The sequence below is a fragment of the Vipera berus genome (genome assembly GCF_964194415.1).
Source record: "Vipera berus genome assembly, chromosome: 4".
NCBI lineage: Eukaryota > Metazoa > Chordata > Lepidosauria > Squamata > Viperidae > Vipera > Vipera berus.
The window spans coordinates 40,998,121-41,021,445 of NC_138206.1; positions in this window are offsets into that span (position 1 = coordinate 40,998,121).

Genomic DNA, 23,325 nt, shown 5'->3' on the forward strand with positions numbered 1-23,325 from the left:
AAGTTTGGCCTTGGAGTACAACATGAAGCAAGGCACAGGCTGATAGAATTTTGTCAAGAGAATATGATGGTCATAGCAAACACTCTTTTCCAACAACCCAAGAGACGGCTCTATACATGGACATCACCAGACAGTCAACACAGAAACCAGATTGACTATGTGCTCTGCAGCCAAAGATGGAGAAGCTCTATACAGTCAATAAAAACAAGACCAGGAGCTGACTGTGGCTCAGACCATGAGCTTCTCGTTGCAAAGTTTAGGCTTAAACTGAAGAAAGTAGGGAAAAGCACTAGGCCACTCAGGTATGAATTAAATCATATCCCTGTTGAATATACAGTAGAGGGCGTATCTATGGGAGTGAGTATGGATATGGTTTCTTATAAGGAACTACTTAGATTGCAAGGGACTGATTGGCAACTTAAATCATTAGAGGAGTTAAGACAAGAAAACATAAGTTACTCTTGGTTTCAATATACCCAATTGAAAGTTAGGTGGAAGTCAGATCAAAAGGTTGGCATCACAATTACAGATCAAAATTTAGTAAAACAAATTAGAGATTTAAATTGTGCACATATAAAGAGGATATATAATGCTTTAATTGAATTGGATTCGGAAACGGAACTGCTTAAAGACTGTATGATAAAGTGGTCACAAAATATTCAGGAACCAATTTCGTTGGACACTTGGGAGATAATTTGGGTTAGAAATGTTAAATTTACTCAGGCTCAAAATTTAAGAGAAAATTTTTATAAAATGTTTTATAGATGGCATCTGGATCCCAAGAAGTTGTCCAACATGTATGCTAATTTACAGTCTAAATGTTGGAGATGTGGTAGTTTAGAAGCTACCTATTTTCACATGTGGTGGACTTGTAGAAATATAAAAGCTTTTTGGATCAAAATTTGGTGGAACATTCAAAAGATTTTTAAGAGAAAGATAAAGTTTTCTCCGCAATTGTTTTTATTGGGTATTGTTGTAGATTGTGATGTTAAAGAAACTAACTTGTTGTTGAACATGATAACAGCAGCACGGTTACTGGTGGGACAATATTGGAAGAAGGATAGTTTGCCCACTATAGAAGAATGGGTGTTTAAAGTTTCGAATCTTGCAGAAATGTCTAAGATTTCTGCTTATTTGAAAGATCATTCACAGGAAAGATATATTTCAGTTTGGAGGAGATGGATAAATTATATTCAGAACAAATATGGGACTAAAAAGTTCCATTTAGCTTATGAGTAGATTTTAGTGGGATATTGTTATTGGTACTTTGTTTGTAGTTATGTTAAAGGGGAGTTAAAGCACATTATGAATTTGGTTAATTGTATATTATGCATAATTTTTATTTAGAATATGATTATTGTAACTATAATCCTGTATTTAGCTCTGGGAAGTGGGGGGGGAAGTGGGTGGGTTTGGGGTGGGAGGGATTTGGGGATCTATTGTAAAATTTTGTTTTTGTAAAACTCTTTAATAAAAAAAAGAATATACAGTAGAGGTGACAAATAGATTTAAAGAATTAGATCTGATAGACAGAGTGCCTGAAGAACTATGGATGGAGGTTCGCAACATTGTACAACAGGTAGCAACTAAAACCATCCCAAAGAAAAAGAAATGCAAGAAAGCAAAATGGCTGTCTGAGGAAGCTTTGCAAATAGCTGAGGAAAGGAGGGAAGTGAAAGGCAAGGGAGAAAAAGAAAGATATGCCCAATTGAATGCAGAATTCCAGAGAATAGCTAGAAGAGATAAGAATGCCTTCTTAAATGAACAGTGCAAAGAAATAGAAGAAAACAATAGAATAGGGAGGACTAGAGATCTCTTCAAGAAAATTGGAGAGATGAGGGGAACATTTCATGCAAAAATGGGCATGATAAAGGACCAAAATGGCAGGGACATAACAGAGGCAGAAGAGATTAAGAAGAGATGGCAAAATTACACAGAAGAACTATACAAGAACGAGCTTAACGTCCCTGATAACCATGATGATGTAGTCACTGACCTCAAGCCAGACATCCTAGAATGTGAAGTGAAGTGGGCCTTAGAAAAGCTGAGCAACAACAAAGCTAGTGGAGGTGACAGTATTCCAGCTGACCTATTCAAAATCTTAATAGACGATGCAGGAAAAGTATTACACTCAATTTGCCAGCAAATTTGGAAAACTCAACAGTGGCCACAGGATTGGAAAAGATCAGTTTACATTCCAATTCCAAAGAAAGGCAGTGCCAAAGAATGTTCAAACTATCGCACCATTGCACTCATTTCAGATGCTAGTAAAGTTATGCTTAAAATCCTACAAGCTAGACTCCAGCAGTATGTGGATCGAGAACTACCAGAAGTACAGGCAGGATTTCGAAGAGGCAGAGGAACTAGGGATCAAATTGCCAGCATACGCTGGATCATGGAGAAAGCTAGGGAGTTCCAGAAAAACATTTACTTCTGTTTCATTGACTATGCTAAAGCCTTTGATTGTGTAGATCACAACAAACTGTGGCAACTTCTTAAAGAGATGGGAGTACCAGACCATCTTATTTGTCTCTTGAGAAACCTATATGCGGGTCAAGAAGCAACAGTGAGAACTGGACATGGTAACACTGATTGGTTCAAAATTGGGAAAGGAGTCTGGCAAGGCTGTATACTGTCGCCCTGCCTATTTAACATATATGCATAGCACATCATGAAAAAGGCAGGGCTAGATGAATCAAAAGTTGGAATTAAGAAATATCAACAACCTAAGATATGCAGATGATACCACTCTAATGTCAGAAAGTGAAGAAGAACTAAAGAGCCTCTTGTTGCGAGTGAAGAAGGAGATTGCAAAAGTTGGGTTGAAACTGAACATTAAGAAAACCAAGATCATGGCATCCGGCCCTCTCAATTCCTGGCAAATAGATAGGGAAGAAATGGAGGTAGTGACAGATTTTATTTTCCTGGGCTCCAAGATCACTGCAGATGGGGACTGTAGCCAAGAAATTAAAAGACGCTCCTGGGGAGGAAAGCTGTGGCAAATCTAAACAGCACAATAAAAAGCAGAGACATCACCCTGTCAACAAAAGTGCGTATAGTCAAGGCTATGGTCTTTCCAGTTGCAATGTATGGCAGTGAAAAAGTTGGACCATAAAAATGGCTGAGTGCCAAAGCATTGAGACCTTTGAACTATGGTGCTGGAGAAGACTCCTGCGAGTCCCTTGGACTGCAAGGCGATCAAACTGGTCAGTCCTAGAGGAGATCAACTGAGACTGCTCTTTAGAAGGCCAAATCCTGAAGCTAAAACTCAAATACTTTGGCCACCTAATGAGAAGGAAGGACTCCCTGGAGAAGAGCCTAATGCTGGGAAAGATTGAGGGCAATAGAAGAAGGGGACGACAGAGAATGAGGTGGCTGGATGGAGTCACTGAAGCAGTATGTGTGAGCTTAAATGGACTCCAGAAGATGGTAGAGGACAGGAAGGCCTGGAGGAACGTTGTCCATGGGGCTGCGATGGGTCGGACATGTCTTCGCAGCTAACAACAACAACATGTCTCTTTCAATATTTCAAAGCTATTTTTGATTAAGAAAATTTGATTTGGGACTTGGACTTAGCCTATAGAACAAGAACATGAAGATTTGGATATTTAAATTTGGGAGGAATAAGCTTTTTTTAATTAAAGGATTAAAACTTTTTTTGAAGAATTTGCAACTGTGATACTTGAGGTGGGTTTTTTTCTTTCCTTCCTAGCTTTTGTTCTTTGTGAGAACTTACTGTGTTTTTTATCCTAGCTTAATGTTGATTGGTTTCAACTAACAAATAATGTAATTAGAGGAACTTTCTATTTGTTTCTCCTATGTATTTCTTTTTGAGGAGGTAAACTGTAATTATTTTTGTTGACCACTAGAGTGTGCTATTTCATAATGGTGAAATACCCTATTTTTGTAGAGATGGCATTCTTATTAAAAGATTTTCTACAAGCCCTTGAAATTATTTTTTTAGTATTAGCATTAGATCCTCCCACACTATGTAGCATACAGGGCAACAAGGGATCTCTAGCACTTTTGGTTTTGGCGAATACTTGGAAATTAGGGTGGAAAAAATTGAATAATTAGAGAATAATGATTTGGATACTTGTTTTTTTTTTCTTTTGCTATGTTGTAATGAATGCAGGGTATATATTTATAACATTGCTTCCAAAACAGTTTTACTGGTTTGATTATGTTTATTCACTTATTTATTAAACACATTTTCTGAACATATCAAGTTTATATTATATATTTCTATTATAATGAAAATTCTTAATAAAAATATAGATAATTTTGAACCATTGCTGAATGAGCAGTCAGTAAATGGGGAATACCTGCATTTATCATAATGCAAACTGGTAAACATATTTATCCTAGCCTGCTCTCCCCACACTTGAAAAAGCATCTAAACTGCATCTACAAATTGTTTTCTGAGTAAACAAGTACAGTGGTGCTTACAGGTTTGCAAATTCTTTAGAATTTTCAATATTTCTCCATAAAGATGGCCTAAAATATGATCTGTTCTCTTCACAAGTCTTATAAGTTGATAAAAAGAACCCAAATAAACAAATGAATCGAAAGCATTATACTTGTTTATTTCTTTTTTGAGGAAAATTATCCAAAGTTAAATATGTGTGGCAAAAGCATATGAACCTTTCCTTTACAATAACTGGGTATGTCCTTGCTAGGGCAGCAGTAATTGCAACTGCATCATCCTCATCATCATCCGTGTCCTCCTGATGATGGCCTCTTAATCAGTGACATCCATCAATGCAAGAGAGGCCTTTAGCTCCTTAGACATTACTCTGTGGTTCTTTGAGACCTACTTGAGCATTACATGCCTTGGTCTTTGTACGTTCTTGGTTACTTGATGACTTAGTAGTTGACCAAGATAATTAAAAGCCTTTAATCATCTTGGTCAACTAAGTCATCAACTAACCAAGAACACACAAAGACCAAGGCATGTACTGGTCCCACATTACAAAAAAGATGTTGAGACTTTGGAAAAAGTGAAAAGAAGAGCAACTAAGATGATTAAGGGGCTGGAGACAAAAACATATGAAGAATGGATGCAGTAATAGGGTATGGCTAGGTCTAGAGAAAAGAAGGACTAGGGGTTACATGATAGTAGTGTTCCAGTATTTGAGGGGCTGCCCCTCAACTTATTTTCCAAAGCACCAGAAAGCAAGACAAGAAACAATGGATGGAAACTAATCAAGGAGAGAAGCAACCTAGAACTAAAGAGAAACTTCCTGACAGTGAGAACCAGTGGAATGGGTTGTCTCAGAGGCTGTGGGTGCTGTATCACTGGAGACTCTTAAGAAGAGATGGGACAGCCACCTGTCTGAAAGGGATTGGACCTGAAGACCTACAAGGTCCCTTCCAGTTCTATTCTGATTGAACTTCTCAGGAGGGTATCAATAGTTGAATTGCTTTCATGTGTAGAAAGTGAATTGGTGGAATTCCCAACATTTGGAAAAAGGTTTGCAACTTTCCTGGTAAGCATCAATTATTTTTTGTAGATCCACAGAAGTCTGTTTTATGTAACCCATGACATACTTCGACACACCTATATTGTGAAGATCAGACTCTGATCATAAATACCCCACCTTTTTGCACTCTGTGAATGCCTATAAAACCAAAATCGAGCATTTGATCATCAGGTTGGAGACTTCAAATTTAAAGGGGTTTTTTTTAGCTATAAGGGAGTAATTCTTAAAACATACTTACAATCATTGGATTACATGGGAATTAATTTTCACTTAATGAAGTCTAGAATTGGGCAGTTTAGATAGTAACATTGGCAGGGCTTGTTAAGATGCAATGGACCTGATTTTAATATTCCTTCAGTTGTGCAGTTCCATTTCACAATCCATCCCATGAAGTACAGTTTCTCAAACATTATACTCTTAGCAATTAAGCTTTCATTATTTGCATAGGACATTTACAACTTCTGAAGCAAATAGACTTTATTAAACAGTTTTACATAGTTTCTCCTTAATTAGTTCCCTTCCCTTACTCTGGAATGTGACATTTCTGGACAAATGTATCACTGAGAAAATAATAAGATAAAATAATAAGAATAAGGCTAAAATATGTTATCAGATATTTGAAGCTGGAGGATCTACATCAGACATGTCAAACACAAGGCCCAGGGGCTGGATCTGGCCCGCGAAGTGGTTTCATGTGGCCTGCGAAGCCATCCTGGAAACAGTGAGGGAACGGCCCCCACTGCCTTGGCCCTGGCCCAGAGACCCTCCTTCTGCCAGAGACCCTCAGATCTGTCCCACTCCTGCCCAGGCCCCCATAGGCACCCTTGATGCGAACAATGTAGAGCTGGCCATGCCCACCCAGTAGGCCATACACAGTCTAGCCACGCCCACCCAGTAGGCCACGCCCACCCTGGCCATACCCACCTGACCCCTTGAGGGCAACCGGAATGCTGATGCGGCCCTCAATGAAATTGAGTTTGACACCCCTGGGCAATGTATACTTGGCTGTGATGAAATGGCTAGTTTGGGAAGGAAGTAGAACAAATTATCTAAGAGCCACAGATTAAATAGAATGAAATGCTATAAGGTAGGGTTTTTTTGTTTTTGTTTTAAAAGGGAGCATACTATTCCTGCCTGGTTATTTATACTTGGTCTGACTTACATAAAGACAGATATTTCATGGCTTCATATGAAAGTGAGCTCAGGCCTTTTCAAATAGAATAGTTCTGACAAACTCTTTCCTGTGCCTATATGCATTGGAGTGTGGTAATGACCTTTGGAGCCTGGAGGAATGGCTGTAACCTAGACCAGCAGCACCCGACCTTTTGGGCATCAGGGATCAGTTCCGTGGGCAGAGGTTTTTCCACAGACCAGAGGGGGCATGGTTTCGTGTGCTGCCTGCATCCTGTGGATGGGGGTTCACTTCTTTGCATGGTCTGGTTTCTTGCATGTTGCGGACCAGTGTCAGTCCACAGACCAGGGGTTGGGGACCCCTGACCTAAACAAGTGTTATGCAAAAAATATCTCAAAAAAAACCCCTCACCACCACTACCACCACCACCAACAACAACAACAACACACACACACATACACACACACAAACAAAAACACACTGGCAACAACAAGACTATCAAATCAGCCACTCATGGTCCCCAGACCTGCTGAGAAAATCACATTCGTATAGCCTTTATTGTAAGGTTACAGTAACAGGACCTTGCAAGTGCTTTTCCGTTAATTTTTTCTCACATTTGTACAACCAGATAGTTTACTCAGAAAGGACTTTAAAAACATATTAAAGGCAATGAGCTGCTTTTGAATTTCTCAAGGTCTAGTTAATCCCAACATAAAAGAGTATACAAAAATACAGAACTTACAATCAAAGCTCTAGCTGGGAAAAGCCCGTTTTTGATCATTATTATGTTTATAAATTTTGAAAGCAGACTGCCGAGGAATTTTGAGTTAGTAACCAGAACTCACAAGATTAATAATCCATTCTCTAAACTCTTATAGTAACATATTCAATCATCTGTTCTGCTTTCTGTGCTTTCCTGATTATTGTTATTTTAGAAAGTAAAAACTAGCATGCTAGAATACTGGATTTAAGCTTAGATTATTCATTTATGTAAAGCATTTTAACACATCATTTCTTTACAAAGACTATACTAAGACTTTTTCCTTTCTCACCAGCTCTGTTTTCATCTATATCTGTTCCAACTTGTTTAACCTTATGTTATATTCTGCTATTATTCCTAAACTCTACAATACGTATATGAAATTACGCGACAACAAAGTAACATTTATTTAAGGGTTTAGTATTGCCTGTTATTTCTCATAAATTACTCCTCTTGAGGATATCCACATGTGGCAATATCTTTTTCTGAAGTGCGCCCATTGTACATATTTTAGTTAACTTTAGTTTACCCTAACTTGGTGGGATGACTTAGCATTTGTTCTTTTTTTATGTGTCTCCTTTTCAGTGCTTCCAAGAATTTGATTTTCTATGAAACCTTCTTCCAACCAGGCAGGAGAAGTTAACTCCTTTTGTGAAGTCAATAAGTTTTGCAAAAGCAAAAATTGCTATTTGGTGTAATATCTATTATGACATTTTAATTTTACTTTCCTTAGTTGCAAATAAGTTCCCAGAAATGGGAATGAAAGGACAGAGTCCTCCTAAAGTCAATATGTTGGCAATGATAATTTTGAATAATAGTTTGAACAGCAGACACATTAGAATTATACTTTTTTCAAGTATCTTTACTTGATCCAAAAAGTCAGGGAGAGACAAAAGTAAGAGGTCTGGGAAAAGAAAAGTGAATGTATCACTTTTTTTTAAAGTCTACTTTTATTTCATATCCTGAACTGATTTCCAACCTTAACAGATTTCCAGGAAAAAAGCAAGTTGATATTCAGACTAAAAAGAACTTTTTTCTTTCAAAAGGGCTTTTGTTGCGATAAAGAGAGAGATAAAGGATTTAAAATGTGTTTCTGGAACCCTGTAGACATACATCATGCAGAAGAACATCTAGCTGTCTAAATTGAGCCTTTGCCTATATACTGTCTTGGCATTTTGTGAAATGAAGCTAAATGCTCCTTTAACCTTGATAAAACTATTTTTCTGAAGCTAGCACTTGTGTATGGATGAGGGCAACACTCCTATGAATATAAATGTGTTTTTACTTATATTACTTAGATTGTGTCTTCTATTTACAGTTTTAGCTTGTCTTGATGTGTCATAAGACATGTGATATCATAGGTCAGAAGACTACGTGTTGGATCAGTTTGCTTTTTAAGCCAAGTAATCGCAAACATGTCTGGCAACTTTCTTTAAGAGCCTGCTGGTTGTTTGTGAGCCACTTTTCCCAATTCATTGGAATCTATTTTCTTCATGCTGATTTCCTACTTGCTCTCTTACCCACAGAAGCAAAGCTGGCGAACGTTGCTCTGTGAAAAGAAAATCTTAATCATGACACAGTACTCGGAAATACCAAACTATCCTGCTGAGATGAAGCAGTGTGCTGCATGACTTACTTTGGGAAAGTTCAATTCAAGGTGATGTTTTTGACTCTGGCAACTGGGCAGTAACATGTATAACAGATCAAAAATGGAGAATAGATATGATTCATATAAAGGTAAAGGTAAAGGTTCCCCCGCACATGCGTGCTAGTCGTTTCCAACTCTAGGGGCCAGTGCTCATCTCCGTTTCAAAGCCGAAGAGCCAGCGCTTGTCCGAGGATGTCTCCGTGGTCATGTGGCCGGCATGACTAGATGCCAAAGGCACACGGAACGCTGTAACCTTCCTACTGTAGTGGTCCGTATTTTTCTACTTGCATTTTTACGTGCTTTCGAACTGCTAGGTTGGCAGAAGCTGGGATGAGTAACAGGCGCTCACTCTGTTATGCGGCACTCGGGATTCGATCCGCCAAACTGCCGACCTTCTGATCGACAAGCTCAGTGTCCTAACCCACTGAGCCATATGGGGCTTGATTAATGCTTCTTATGTAGTCTGTTCATAATGAAAAGAGTTTAGGTTCAATATCATTACAGCAAACATTGTTTGCAATTTCAGTGCTCAGTGAAAAATCAATTGCATAATGGCAGTGAAGGCATTGCCAATATTTCTGTCTAGTACACTGAATTCATAAATGTATAAGAGGACATTGCTTCTGGAGAGGCTTCTAATGGATGAAAGAGTGTATTATATCTCTTTGCCAGCATGCACATTTTGAGTGGTAGTATCCATAAAGGAAGGAGAGAAAAAAAGTACCTCGGTTTTTTTCTTACTCTGAACTTCTACATACTGGTCTATAGGCATTTGAAGCATTGTTTTCCATTTTAAAATTACTTTCAAATTTATTTTATGCCAAAATAAAAAGAAATTTTTTACAGATGGTGATAATAACTGAGTTGTCCCTCAGATTTCTTTCTGGAATTCCTTCCAATGTTCAGGATATGTCTAAGATCTAGCACATGTGGGAGGTAATAGATATTACTTCCTGAATGATGCTGGCGTATTCATTCTTCCAGGATGGCTGGAACTGTCTGCTTGATGCCAGACTAATGTAAAGGAATCAATATCCCTTTACATTAGTAAAGGAATATTAGTAAATCAACATTAGTAAATCAATATTAATGTACACAATAATAGTAATAATAAGCTGGAACACAACTTGAATATCATGGGCACTGACAAATTTATCATCAGTCAGTTGCAAAAGGCAGCTCTACCTGGAACAGCTTACATTCTGTAATGATGCCTTCAACATCATCAAACATCCACATCTGCCTATCCCAGGTTCTTTGTTGATAAGTGGACAAAGTGCCAAATTCAGTCTGAACATCTGTCTGGCTGTGTGACAAATGAATAATGTACACAAGCTATCTGCAAACAACATCATAAAGAAGCTGCTACTTTCAGATAGACAAATGCTTCATTAATTTTTTCAAGTAAAGGTGGCTACAGAGCAATAAAAATGTATCTTTTCTCTCATCTTGTCAATGGATCAAGAAACCAAGAGAAGCAGTGCCAGGGAGCTTCCATTGATCTTTATGTAGAGCAGTGTTTTTTCACATTTGGCAATTTCAACTCAAATATTTTCCCAACCAGCATGCCAGCTGAGTAATTCTGGGAGTTGAAATCTACACATCTTAAAGTCACCAGGTTTGGAAAAAAAATGACTTTGGGAACTAGGCAGACAAATGTACATGAAAATTGGCATATGGAGAAGATAGGAAAGGAGATTCCATGACTCGCTCAGATTCTAAATTCACATGAGCTCATAAATCTGCAATATTCTGTAAGGTAAAGGTAAAGGTAAAGGTTCCCCCGCACATGCGTGCTAGTCGTTTCCGACTCTAGGGGGCGGTGCTCATCTCTGTTTCAAAGCCGAAGAGACAGCGCTTGTCCGAGGACGTCTCCGTGGTCATGTGGCCAGCATGACTAGATGCCAAAGGTGCACAGAACGCTGTTACCTTCCCACCGTAGTGGTCCCTATTTTTCTACTTGCATTTTTAACGTGCTTTCGAACTGCTAGGTTGGCAGAAGCTGGGATGAGTAACAGGCGCTCACTCTGTTATTCGACCCACAAAACTGCCGACCATCTGATCGACAAGCTCAGCGTCCTAACGCAATGAGCCAACACGTCCCTTGATAGATAAATAGATTTAGATATATAAAACATTCTGGATTTGAATGTAGTCAGGTCCTCTATAGAACATAACAGGGCAAGTCGCTTGGATCAGACACAAAGTTTATTCGAGAGCATAACATGAAGTAAGTAATCAAAGATTGCAACAGAGTTATAGTTGTGAAGTAACTACCTTTCTACCTTTTCCTTTTTCCTCCCAGAAACAAAGTCCACCCGCTAGGAATTATTGGACACTGTATGTAGCTGGATGGCCAAAAGGGGTCACTTTGTGGTTAGGAACCCTGCTGATCATGCTGAGTAAAAATGCCTTTGTGGTACCACAAGATGAAAGGGCCCCCTATAACAGGGCTTTTCAACCTTTTCACCCATCATACTGCTTTTAGGATACGGCAACATCCGAGTACCACAGGTCACCTAGCGAGGGGTCAAAAACTTGGATGACCAAAAAAAAAAGGAAAAAAGTGATGAAGTACAGGTAGTCCTCGACTTACAACAGTTCGCTTAGTGACTGTTCAAAGTTACAATGGCACAGAAAAAAGTCACAGCCGAGCAAGACAAGCCCAGCGGGCTCTTCCTCCTGTCCGAGGTTTTCATTGTTGTGAGCATTTCAGTTGAGGATTGGCAGCGGGGGTGGGGTGGGGGGGTGTTTGGTTTTTATTCCCCCCCCCTCTGCTGGGTGGTTGCAGCAGGTTTTGGTCACTTCACATGATCCCGGGACACTGTGACTGTCATAAATATTAATCGGTTGCCAAGCGTCTGAATGTAAATCGCAAGACCCTGCAGATGCTGCAACATTCCAGCTGATCGGCACTTCTTCTGGGCTCAGCAGAAGCACCGGGATCAGGGTCGAGCTCCAGCTGGAGCCTGGCGCTGATCTTGGCACTTCCGCTGAGCCCTGACAGGCCTGCAGCTCCAGCCATCTCTCGCTCAGGCTTGTGCGATGATGCCACCGGTTCAGCTCATTCCCCTCCCCCGCTACCACTTTTCTAGGATGGTTGCGTACCACCTGCCAGGTGCCAACGTACCACAGGTAGTACCCGTAACACTGGTTGAAAAGCCCTGCCCTATAATATCTTAGGAACAGATGGGGCTTTGCTTATACTGCTTTTGCTGCCATCTTGTCATGGGTTATGGAAGCAATGGGCAAGAAAGCAAGACTCTAGCTTTCGTATAGTATATCCAGGGCTTTTTTTCTCATAGAACGCTCAGAACGGAGTTCCGGCACCTTTTTTGGATGGAACCTTGTGGTAGGCAAGGCGGGTTGTATGATGTCTGTGAGTTCCGGCACCTTTTTCTTTTACAAAAAAAGCACTGAGTACATCAGCCTGTGAAACCAGGGATGTGCACAACAGTGTCTCTTTTTGGGAAAAAAGATTGACAGATTTCCTTGTACTTTGATCTAGCAGGATGATAACAAGCAAAGCAAGCAGTGGAAGCAGGGGCTGGGTGTTTCACAACTAATGGACAGTAATATACAGTAATTGGGCTGCCTAAATCCAATTTTTTGTCCTTTCCCAAAATAAGAGCACTAAGACTCTCGATTCTTTTCCTGTTTCAAAAATCTTTTTCACACAATCATGTCAATTATGTGGGGGTTTTTTAAATTTCAAAAATAATATTCTAGTGCTGTTGTGCCATAGTGGGATATATATGTGTCATATTTTCTTTTCATCTTTAAAGTCAAGCCATTTCATCCAGATGGGAATTAAGTAAACTTGTCTGGGTTAGATTTCATGGAGAATATAAAGTGGCTTTGCATAGCACTTACAATCATTTTTTGAGGAGAAAAATGGTTAAGAAATGATCAGTTGTCAAGATGAGAGAAAAAGACGAGCATGAATGGGATTCAGTCTGCAGACTGAATTATTTAATCACTGAATTCCAGTGATTACTTACTATCATTAGATATGGTGACTTATATAGAACTAACATTTTACCAAATTCCCCTTCTTTGAGAAATTTCCAGTAGTGGAAAGAGAGTTTTGTAAATGTCAGGAGTTCTTAATGTAGTTTTAGATATCTTCCCTGATACATAAAATGGCTTTGAAGGTTATCAGCCCACCACTGAGGATGGTATGGCAGTCTGAGGCCACCCAGTGGCGATATCATGTAGTTGTTGCAATTTAATTCCTTTATACATCATTCTGCTTGTAAATCCAAATACTTAGTGGTTCATTTTCACACAATTGCAGGGTACACAACCAATTCAACTCTTTAAACTGGGAAAATGCTGCAGGGACATTCATTAATGGGGTATTTGTAACATCTTCATTCAACCATTTTAGAATAAAATTATATATATCACAGGTACACGTACATATCAAATGGCTCAAACAAATTGTTTATTGTGACTAAAAGTTTAGAATGAAATGCAATGAAATGGCTACAAATTACAATGGCCAGACTTTTTTAAAAATGCAGATGCAAACAAAATACTATTGTTTTTCAAACCATTCTCGATCTATTTGAGCACTGGAAATTATTGTCACTAATATTCAGCCCTCGTAATAATTGTTAATATTATTAATTTACAAACATTTAAGCCTTCTCTTAGTATAAAATGACCCTGCTAACATTATGTCTAATATACACCAAATAATAGCAAATAAACCACACTATATAAGTATGAACAAAATATAGCTATTTACTCATGCTACCATATTGTTGATTTTTATTAATTTTGCATGGTTTTAACAAATGTTGGCTTTTTAATTGCCATAATGCATGAATTAACACCCATACTGGTGACCCCAGGATACAGTTAATTGATTAATCTGGTCTATGTTGCAGTAAACATAGAAGAAAAAGCTTGTACATGTATGTGGGGATTGCTGAAAGCATACAATTACATGTAGTCCTCAACTTAAAACCACAATTGAGCCAAAAATTTATGTTGCTAAATGAGAAATTTGTTGAGTGAGTTTTGCCCCATTTTATGACCTTCCTTGCCACATTTGTTAAGTGAATCACTGCAGCTCTTAACTCAGTAACATGACTGTTAATTGAAGCTGGCTTCCCCATGAACTTTGCTTGTTGGAAGGTTTCAAAAGCTGATCACGTGACCCCAGGATGCTGCAACCGTCATAAATATGAACCAGTTGTCAAGCATCTGAATACAAATCATGTGACCACAGGGATGCTGCAGCAGTCATAAATGTGAAAAATGGTCATGTCACTTTTTTCAGTGCTGTAGTAACTTCAAATGGTCACTGAACGAACTGTTGTAAGTTGCGGATTACCTGTATAGCATCTCTCCATCCCTCCATCCCTCCTGCCTTCCTTCCTTTGAGGCACTCTTCACCTTTGAACAATACATAGGCAAATACAATTTATTCTGTTTTCCCCTTTTGTCCGTTTAATTGTTTTCTTTTTCCTTGTTCTTGCACTTCAAGTCCATACTAAATGCCTAGTGTTAAGCATCTGAAAGACAATGAGACTTCAAGTGTAGTAACTGAGAAAATTGTCAGCAGCTCTTTTCAGCCACAAGAGCAATGTATAGCTGGAGAACCCTATGGTCATAAGTGTGAAGAAATGAGCTTATGAATGAGGCCATTCAATGCTGTGCATATTTCCACCTTTTTAAATTTAATTTTCTTCAGTAGGACACAGAATACCACTAACAGGCAATGAAAGTAACCCAAGTTATTAGCAGTTTTTATGCTATCCGACAAGGGTTGCAAGTGTGAAAAATGGTCCTAAGTCACTTTTCCCAGTGCCGTTGTATCTTTGAACAGTTACTAAAAGAACTGTTGTAAGTCAAGGACTCCTTGAACACTGAAAAGAGCTTGATATTCTCTAGATACATGGGTAGTGCAACTTTCAAAATGCCGACATACTAGAGTGGCAGTCCCATCATAAATGAGGATAATGGAGGAAATAGATTGATGCAGGGCTTTTTTTGTCATAGAATGCTCAGAATGGAGTTCCGGCACCTTTTTTGGATGGAACCTTGTAGGCTAGGCAAGGTGATATGTGTGAGTTCCGGCACCTTTTTCTTTTACAAAAAAAGCACTGGATTGATGAGTATGGGTATCTCTTACAATCCATGGGAACTACTGTTTTGCTTGAGTTATTGCTCTTGTACTTACTATCACCTTTGGCTAGAAATGCTACAGTTCTTTCTCTCTTTGGATTTTGATGATTGAATTGGCCACCTTACCGACAAGAGTAGACAATGGATCTCTGCTCTTGCATACTGTTTGCCTCATATTTTTTGAAGCAGGGAGACAGAATGCAGAACTGTCTCACCAGCAACATGGCCTGCAAACAGCCTATGTTATAAATTGCTGTAATTTGTAAGTTGAAATTGGCCCACAGTGAGAGCAATATTAAATCACTAGCTTCAGAATTTTAACTCCTGGTACTTTATAGTAGGGTGAGGGGAAATTCTGGCTAACGTAAACAAAGCACTTACTTTTGTAGCCATTTACTGTAGAATTGCACGCCTTGCTCATTTGGTTGAATTAACACAGACCTGCTTAAGAAATATGGTTTGCAATTAAAAAAACACCCTGAAAATGTATATCTGTGTTTGTTATATTGCAGGGTGACAGAATGTGTGGATGGTCTTATTGCTTATACCACAGGTCTGCAACCCGCGGCTCCAGAGCCACATGCGGCTCTTTCAACCGTCTCCTGCGGCTCCCAGTCCTCTGCCATGTGCAGTCCAAAAAAAAAAAGTGGGACTAAAAAAGTTCAACCAATCAATTCAAATATGCAGGGTAGGTGCATAGCTCGCCTTGGCTCCACTCTTCAGTCAAACCCTGTTCTGCGCATGCGCGCATGTACGTGCATTTGCACACATTTTTTGCAGCTCCCAGTTTTTCCTTTTGTGAGAGAACCGGTTCCGAGTGGCTCTTTCACTGTTTCAGGTTGCTGACCCCTGGCGTATACCGACCACTTTGATTTAATGTTGTCCACATTTCTAGGTCTTAAAATGTATCATTCTAATAAAGAACGTATCCGTTCAGAATGTTTAAGAAAAGATCAATAGCCACAGTAAATAAGGTTGCATCGGAAGCTGCATATAAAATAAACATAGTTGGGGACAGAATCAGCATTATGGCAGCTAGTTTGAAGCCTTATTATCCTTGATGATGTGCAGACACTGATCATCTTCTGAACTGGCCATTAATCATTGCACATAATATATCCAGCTATCAGATCTGGGTTACAACAATCTGATGGCACAATGAAATAACAGAAACTAATTCCTTGCTACCATCTCATGAATTTTTGCAGCTCAGATCTGATGGCACTAATTAACCAAAGGACTTTAGGGATAATGTGTGGTTATGCTGAAAGCACTGAAAATTCATAACTGCATCTTTTCTTTAGAAAAGGCAACCCAGGATTCCCAAAACAGATTACAGATTGAAACATTTCTGACTAGTTATGATAAAGTTGCATTAATACCCTTTTTCCTAATTTTTAATATGAAGTAGCAGTATTCCAGTATTTGAGGGGCTGCCACCAAGAAGAGAGGGTCACGTTATTCTCCAAAGCACCAGAGGGCAGGACAAGAAACAATGGTTGGAAACTAATCAAAGAGAGAAGCAATCTAGAATTAAGGAGAAACTTCCTGACAGTGAGGAGAATTAATTACATCAGCGAAACCAGAAATCTGCATTTATTCAAGGTGCTCTTCTACGTTCAGTCCAGTGGAATCCACTCTGGCTAGTTACAGTATCATTTCCTCAGATCTCTTGCCAATTCTTGCCCTTTACCCATTAATGATCCTTTTAATGAAAGATTTTGTTGACTAAATCAACAAGCTTTTGCACTGAAAAGATACTGGATATCTATGTCCCCACATCATGTAAAAGCTTTTTGTTTAATTATTTCTTCATCATGAGGACAGTTAAACAACCTTATTTGTATCTTAAATGAGTCATAGACCTTCATGCAGGCAGGAAACTACATGACAGGAGAAGAATTTGTCACATTTTATCCCTCCTGTCTTTGGGGAATTCAGGATACTGCACAAGTCTTACATTATCCTCACTATTGTCATCAATATGGTAACACTATAATGCAAAACTTCTCTTTCATATTTATATACTGATTTTGCGTGCAAACACCTACCATAAGTCACAAGCTGGCGTTGTGGTATCATGATGTACATTTTGTCACTTGCTCCCATTATCCCTACTCATCCCCTGTAAAATGCCTGTGTTTAAACAACTAGAACCCTGTGAAGTAGGCTAATTTGAGAAATAGTGACTGTTTTGCTGGTGAGCAAAATGCCTATCAGCTTGGCCCTTTTTTCAATGCAAATCTCAATCCTGATAAAGAGAAGTAATAGGGTTCAAAATTTAAACTGACACACTAAGGCACACAGTTCGCGTAGTGACTGTTCGAAGTTACAATGGCACTGAAAAAAGTGCCCCCCAAGCCACAACCGAGCAAGACACCTGCCTGCCCGCCCGGCGGTGCTCTTCCTCCTGTCCGAGGTTTTCATTGTTGTGAGCAGTTCTGTTGAGGATTGGCAGCGGGGGTGGGGTGGGGGTGGGTGTTTGGTTTTTATTTTCCCCCCCTCTGCTGGGTGGTTGCAGAAGGTTTTGGTCACTTCACATCACCCTGGGACACTGTGACCATCATAAATATGAATCAGTTGCCAAGCATCTGAACGTAAATCACAAGACCCTGCAGATGCTGCAACATTCCAGCTGCTCGGTGCTTCTTCTGGGCTCAGCAGAAGCGCTGGGATCAGTGCCGAGCTCCAGCTGGAGCCTGACGCTGATCCTGGCGCTTCCGCTGAGCCCTGACAGCCCTGCAGCTCCAGCCGACTCTCGCTCAGGCTTGTGCAATGCTGCCACCGGTTCAGCTCATTCCCCTCCCCCGCTACCACTTTTCTAGGATGGTCGCGTACCACCTGCCAGGTGCTAATGTATCACAGGTGGTACCCGTACCACTGGTTGAAAAGCCCTGCACTAAGGTCTCAGTTAACCTTAGGTATATTAATTGCAAAACACTGTGATCTTATTCTAATTACATATTTTAAAAATCCATATACCCTATGTTTCAATCATATGTCAAAAAGGTATAGTTTCTGTGTCATTTGCTGCCATCTAGCAATAATCTGCCTTTGTGCTCCCAGATGTGCATGTGTTTTATAATATCTAAACACAATCCAACTCTTTGTGTATATGTATGTAGAATGTATATGTACCTATGTATTCTAGCTCAGTTTTGCATGGCTTGCAGAACCTTTATTCATAAGTTTTATTTCTTTTGCAGTCTGATCCCACTTCAATTTCTCTATTTTTAATCTTTCTTTCTATGTTTGCAGCTTATTAGCATATTCATTCTACATGCTGTCCTTGGCAGCTCTAAAATATGCACTCCCACAATTGGCTTGGGAGACTCCAGAAACATTAATACAAAGAGAGAAACCATGTAAAGCTTTTCAGCATCAATATTCAGCTGGTATTGTTCAAAGCTAAAAGAGCTTGTATGGAACATTGAAAAACAAAAATCAAAAGACACCAGAATTGCAATGAAAAAAATACTAGTTGAATGTGAACTGATGCATATATAAGTATTTGTATGTAATTGTTGCATGCTTGCGTACACATGAATAGGGACCAGAACAGTCTCTTCCTACACCCTCCCATACTTTTGGGGAGACCCTATTCTGCATGCTGCCACCATTCACTTTATTTAGAATAAATCTTTTTCTTCTTGGTTTACTTCCCTGTAATAAAAGGGAATACTCAACTTTCCTTCTTACTCTGTAGCCCGGCTAAACTGAAAGGAAGTGGGAGGGGTGTGTACTAAAATTAAAGCCCTTTCAGCTGATTCAATAAAAATCCAAAGCTTTCCTATGCGTATCAAGGTTAATGAATTATTGGCAGTTGAAAGCCAAAGGGAAAGAGGAAGTAAACGAAAATAATAATGGATTCTTGCAACGCTTATCTCGACAGTTTCTCCTCCATCCAGGCGTTTGCACACAGAGAACAAGACAAACAAATCTGTAACAGCTCACATGGTTGTAACAGGTTGTTCCATAAAACAAAAACAGAATCCTAATTTGTTTCTTAAAGGTAAAGGTAAAGGTTCCCCCGCACGTGCGTGCTAGTCGTTTCCAACTCTAGGGGCCGGTGCTCATCTCTGTTTCAAAGCTGAAGAGCCAGCGCTTGTCCGAGGACGTCTCCGTGGTCATGTGGCCGGCATGACTAGATGCCAAAGGCGCACGGAATGCTGTTACCTTCCCACCGTAGTGGTCCCTATTTTTCTACTTGCATTTTGACGTGCTTTCGAACTGCTAAGTTGGCAGAAGCTGGGACGAGTAACAGGCGCTCACTCTGCTACGCGGCACTCCGGATTCGACCCACCAAACTGCCGACCTTCTGATCGACAAGCTCAGCGTCCTAACCCACTGAGCCACCGCGTCCCTTAATTTGTTTCTTAGATGGATATAATTCTCCTGGTTCTCAGGTTACAAATCTCTGGGAGCTGAGGCTTTCTTTATTTGGCTTTGTAGGAGCCAGGAAAGAATTACTCCATTTCACCTATGAGAAGGTAAACCTGAGCAGTTGTCCCACTTGTTTACAAAGCTCACGTGAGATAGAGGGAAAACCTTCCACGCATTTGGTTCTTCAGAGTTTAAATTTCCTGAGATTTTATAGTCAACAATTAGATCTGTGTGACAGATCAAGTGGTAGCCAGGTGGGGTGTTTGAAAGAGAAAGTGGAACCCAAACCACTGCCAAATCCCATGGACAGCTTTTGCCAATGCATTTCCTTTTCACCCTATTTACTTTTTCTTAGTAATGTTTTGATCTCATTTTACTTTTTTATTTACTTCCCTTTTCTCAATCACATTTTAAGGAGGCAGGAGTTTTTCCTAAGGAAAATAACCTTCATGGAGAGATGAAATCTTGTTTGTTGAGTACGCATCTGTCAGCCCCATTAGGTAGACCAGACCTAGCTATCAACTTCATAGGAAGGCTAAAACTACTTTTATTGAGAATGGCTCTAGTAAGAGTCTTGCAAATCTGATTGTGCTGTATGCCTCCACCTTATACTATAGGAAATTAGGGAAATCTCTCTCTGGGCTGCTTGGGAATATTATCCTGATATCCTGCACTTAACAAATGTTTTACTCCTTGTGTCCTTGGCATGTCTCCATCAAGGTCATCTTTATTCTCTACATCAGCACCAGAATTAGACACCTAAATAATCAAGCAGACTCTGTCTTGGCATGGTCTCACTACTGATTTAATTCTTTTAAATTCGCCTAAAGCATAAACCAAGTATCTGTGCATTAGAGGACTTATTCCAGTGACTCAAGCACTTGGCAAATTCTCTCTGATTTAGAAATAGCAGTGACCTTAGAATGGGGATCATAAATACCATATGGCCTGCAACCTGACACAGTGCTTGCTGTGATCTCCTTTAAAGAAAAAAAGGCAAAATCCTCAGAAGACAAATGAGAATTTTTCAGCAAGGATGCATGAAATGTGGTAACATTTTTGCCATTGCTAGTTTTTAATTGAGGGACGCGGTGGCTCAGTGGGTTAGGACGCTGAGCTTGTCGATCAGAAGATCAGCAGTTTGGCAGGTCGAAGCCCGAGTGCCGCGTAACAGAGTGAGTGCCTGTTACTCGTCCCAGCTTCTGCCAACCTAGCAGTTCAAAAGCACGTAAAAATGCAAGTAGAAAAATAGGGACCACTACGGTGGGAAGGTAACAGCGTTCCGTGCGCCTTTGGCATCTAGTCATGCCGGCCACATGACCACGGAGACATCCTCTGACAAGCCCTGGCTCTTTGGCTTTGAAACAGAGATGAGCACCGGCCCCTAGAGTCGGAAATGACTAGCACGCATATGCGGGGGAACCTTTACCTTTACTTTACTAGTTTTTAATGCTTATTATTAATGCCTACAAAAAAATAATAAAAATGAAATTAGACAATAGATTGCTGTTCCTGGTAAGACCCTACTTAGGAGAGCACCCTTGTTCAACTCCTTGCTTCTACTCCCTTAGAGGTTGTAGAAGTAAATTATGAATTCTGAAACCAAAGCTATTAAACTAAAGCTTCACAGGAAATTAGGATAGTTTTGAGAACAGATACCCAAATTATATACAAGATGCAATCAATATAAGAAATTCAGACACTTTTTTCCTCTGCTTCCCTGGTTTTTATTATAGTATGAACATTCAGATAAATGTCCCTGTACCTAACAATCCTTTACATTCACACCTTTAAAATACCTGCAGGAGCCGTGGTGGTGCAGTGGTTAGAATGCAGTATTGCTGGCTAATTCAGCTCACCGCAAGGAGTTTGATCCTCACCTGCTCAAAGCTGACTCAGTCTTCCATCCTTCTGAGGTCAGTAAAATGAGGACCCACATTGTTGGGGGCTACATGGTGATTCTGTAAACCGCTTAGGAAGGGCTGTAAAGCACTATGTAGCGGTATATAAGTCTAAGTGCTATTGCTATTGTGGGCTGGTGTTATGAGTTCACACAAAATAGGGAAGTTGTAAGAATTAGCCTATGAGCCAGCATGATGCAGTCATTTAAGACATTGAACTAGAAACCAGGAGCCATGAATTCTAGTTAGAATTCCATAGACATAAAGCCACTCCAGTGACTTTGGATCTGTCACCCAAGTCTCAGCCCTAGGAATAAAGCAACAGCAACTGACTTCTGAAAAATGGCCAGCACTTCAATCAATCAGAATAGAGCTGAAGGGGACATTGGAGGTCTTCTAGTCCAACTCCCTGCTCAAGCAGGAAATCCTACACCATTTCAGGCAGGTGGCTGTCTAGTCTTTTATTAAGAAAAAAGCACCCACAACTTCTGAAGGCAACCTGTTCCACTGGTTAATTGTCCTCACTGTTAGGAAGTTTCTCCAGGTTGCTTCTCTCCTTGATTAGTTTCCATCAATTGTTTCTTGTCTTGCCTTCCGGTGCTTTGGAAGATAAGTTAACTCCATCTTCTTTGTGGCAGTCCCTCAAATACTGGAATACCACTATCATGCACCCCTAGTCCTTCTTTTCTCTAGACTGGCCATACCCAATTTCTGCAACCGTTCTTTATGTGTTTTTGTCTCCAAGCCCTTAATCATCTTAGTTGCTCTTCTTTTCACTTTTTACAAGGTCTCAACATCTTTTTTGTAATGTGGGACCAAAACTGGATGCAATATTCCAGGTCTTACTAAAGTTTAATAAAGCAGTATTAATGCTTCACATGATTTTGATATTATGTCTCTGTTTATACAGCCAAGGATTATATTAGCTTTTTTGGCAGCGGCTGCACACTGCTGGCTCTTGTTTAAGTGATAGTCCACTAGGACTCCAAAGTCCCTCTCACAGTTACTGTTTTGGAGCCATCTTTCACCTAATCTGTACCTTATACTTTTGGTTTTTCCTGCCTAAGTGTAAAAGCTTGCTTTTCTCTACCTTATATTTCAAGTTGTTGAATAGGACCCATTTTTCAAGTCTGACAATATCTTTCTGGATCCTGAGCTTGTCTCCTGGGGTGTTGGCTATGTTGTGTAGTGGGTTCTGGAGAGCAGGAAGGATGCCAGGACGATGAGTACAGCATAACAGCTCTTTATTAGGTGGGAGTGACTGTGCTTGGGAATAGGGGTTACCTGCACTCCTTATATAACTGGCCAGGTATGCAGCCACCCAATCAGATTGAACCTCTGTTTCCCGCCGAAACTGATTCCTGCCAAAACAGTTACAGTTCAATGCCTCCTGGTGGTGACTGTTATACAAGTGCTTTAGGTGTTCCTTTAAACCTAATACATAACAGGCTATTCCTGCCAGCTTAATGTCGTCTACAAATTTGATAAGTTCCCCTTCTGTTCACTCATCTAAGTTATTTATGAAGTTATTGAAGAGTACTAGGCCTAAGACAGTACTTTGTGGTACCACACTCCTTGTTTCCTTCCATGTAGATGTAGTACCATTAAGGACGACTCATTGAGTACGGTTTGTCAGCCAGTTACAAATCCATCTGGTGGTGATGCTGTTTATCCCACATTTTTGTAGTTTACCAAGAAGTTGCCAGGTGTTTCAAGCACTTGCCAGGAGTCAAGACTAACTTGGAAGAACAAATATATCATCACCCAAGTTCTCTTTTTTGTTATGGTTCTGGGAGACAAAATTGTGTTTTTATCTACTGGTATGTTTATTATTTGTCTTGTCTTGTATATCAAGGTAGGTTTTAATTTTGTAGGATTCT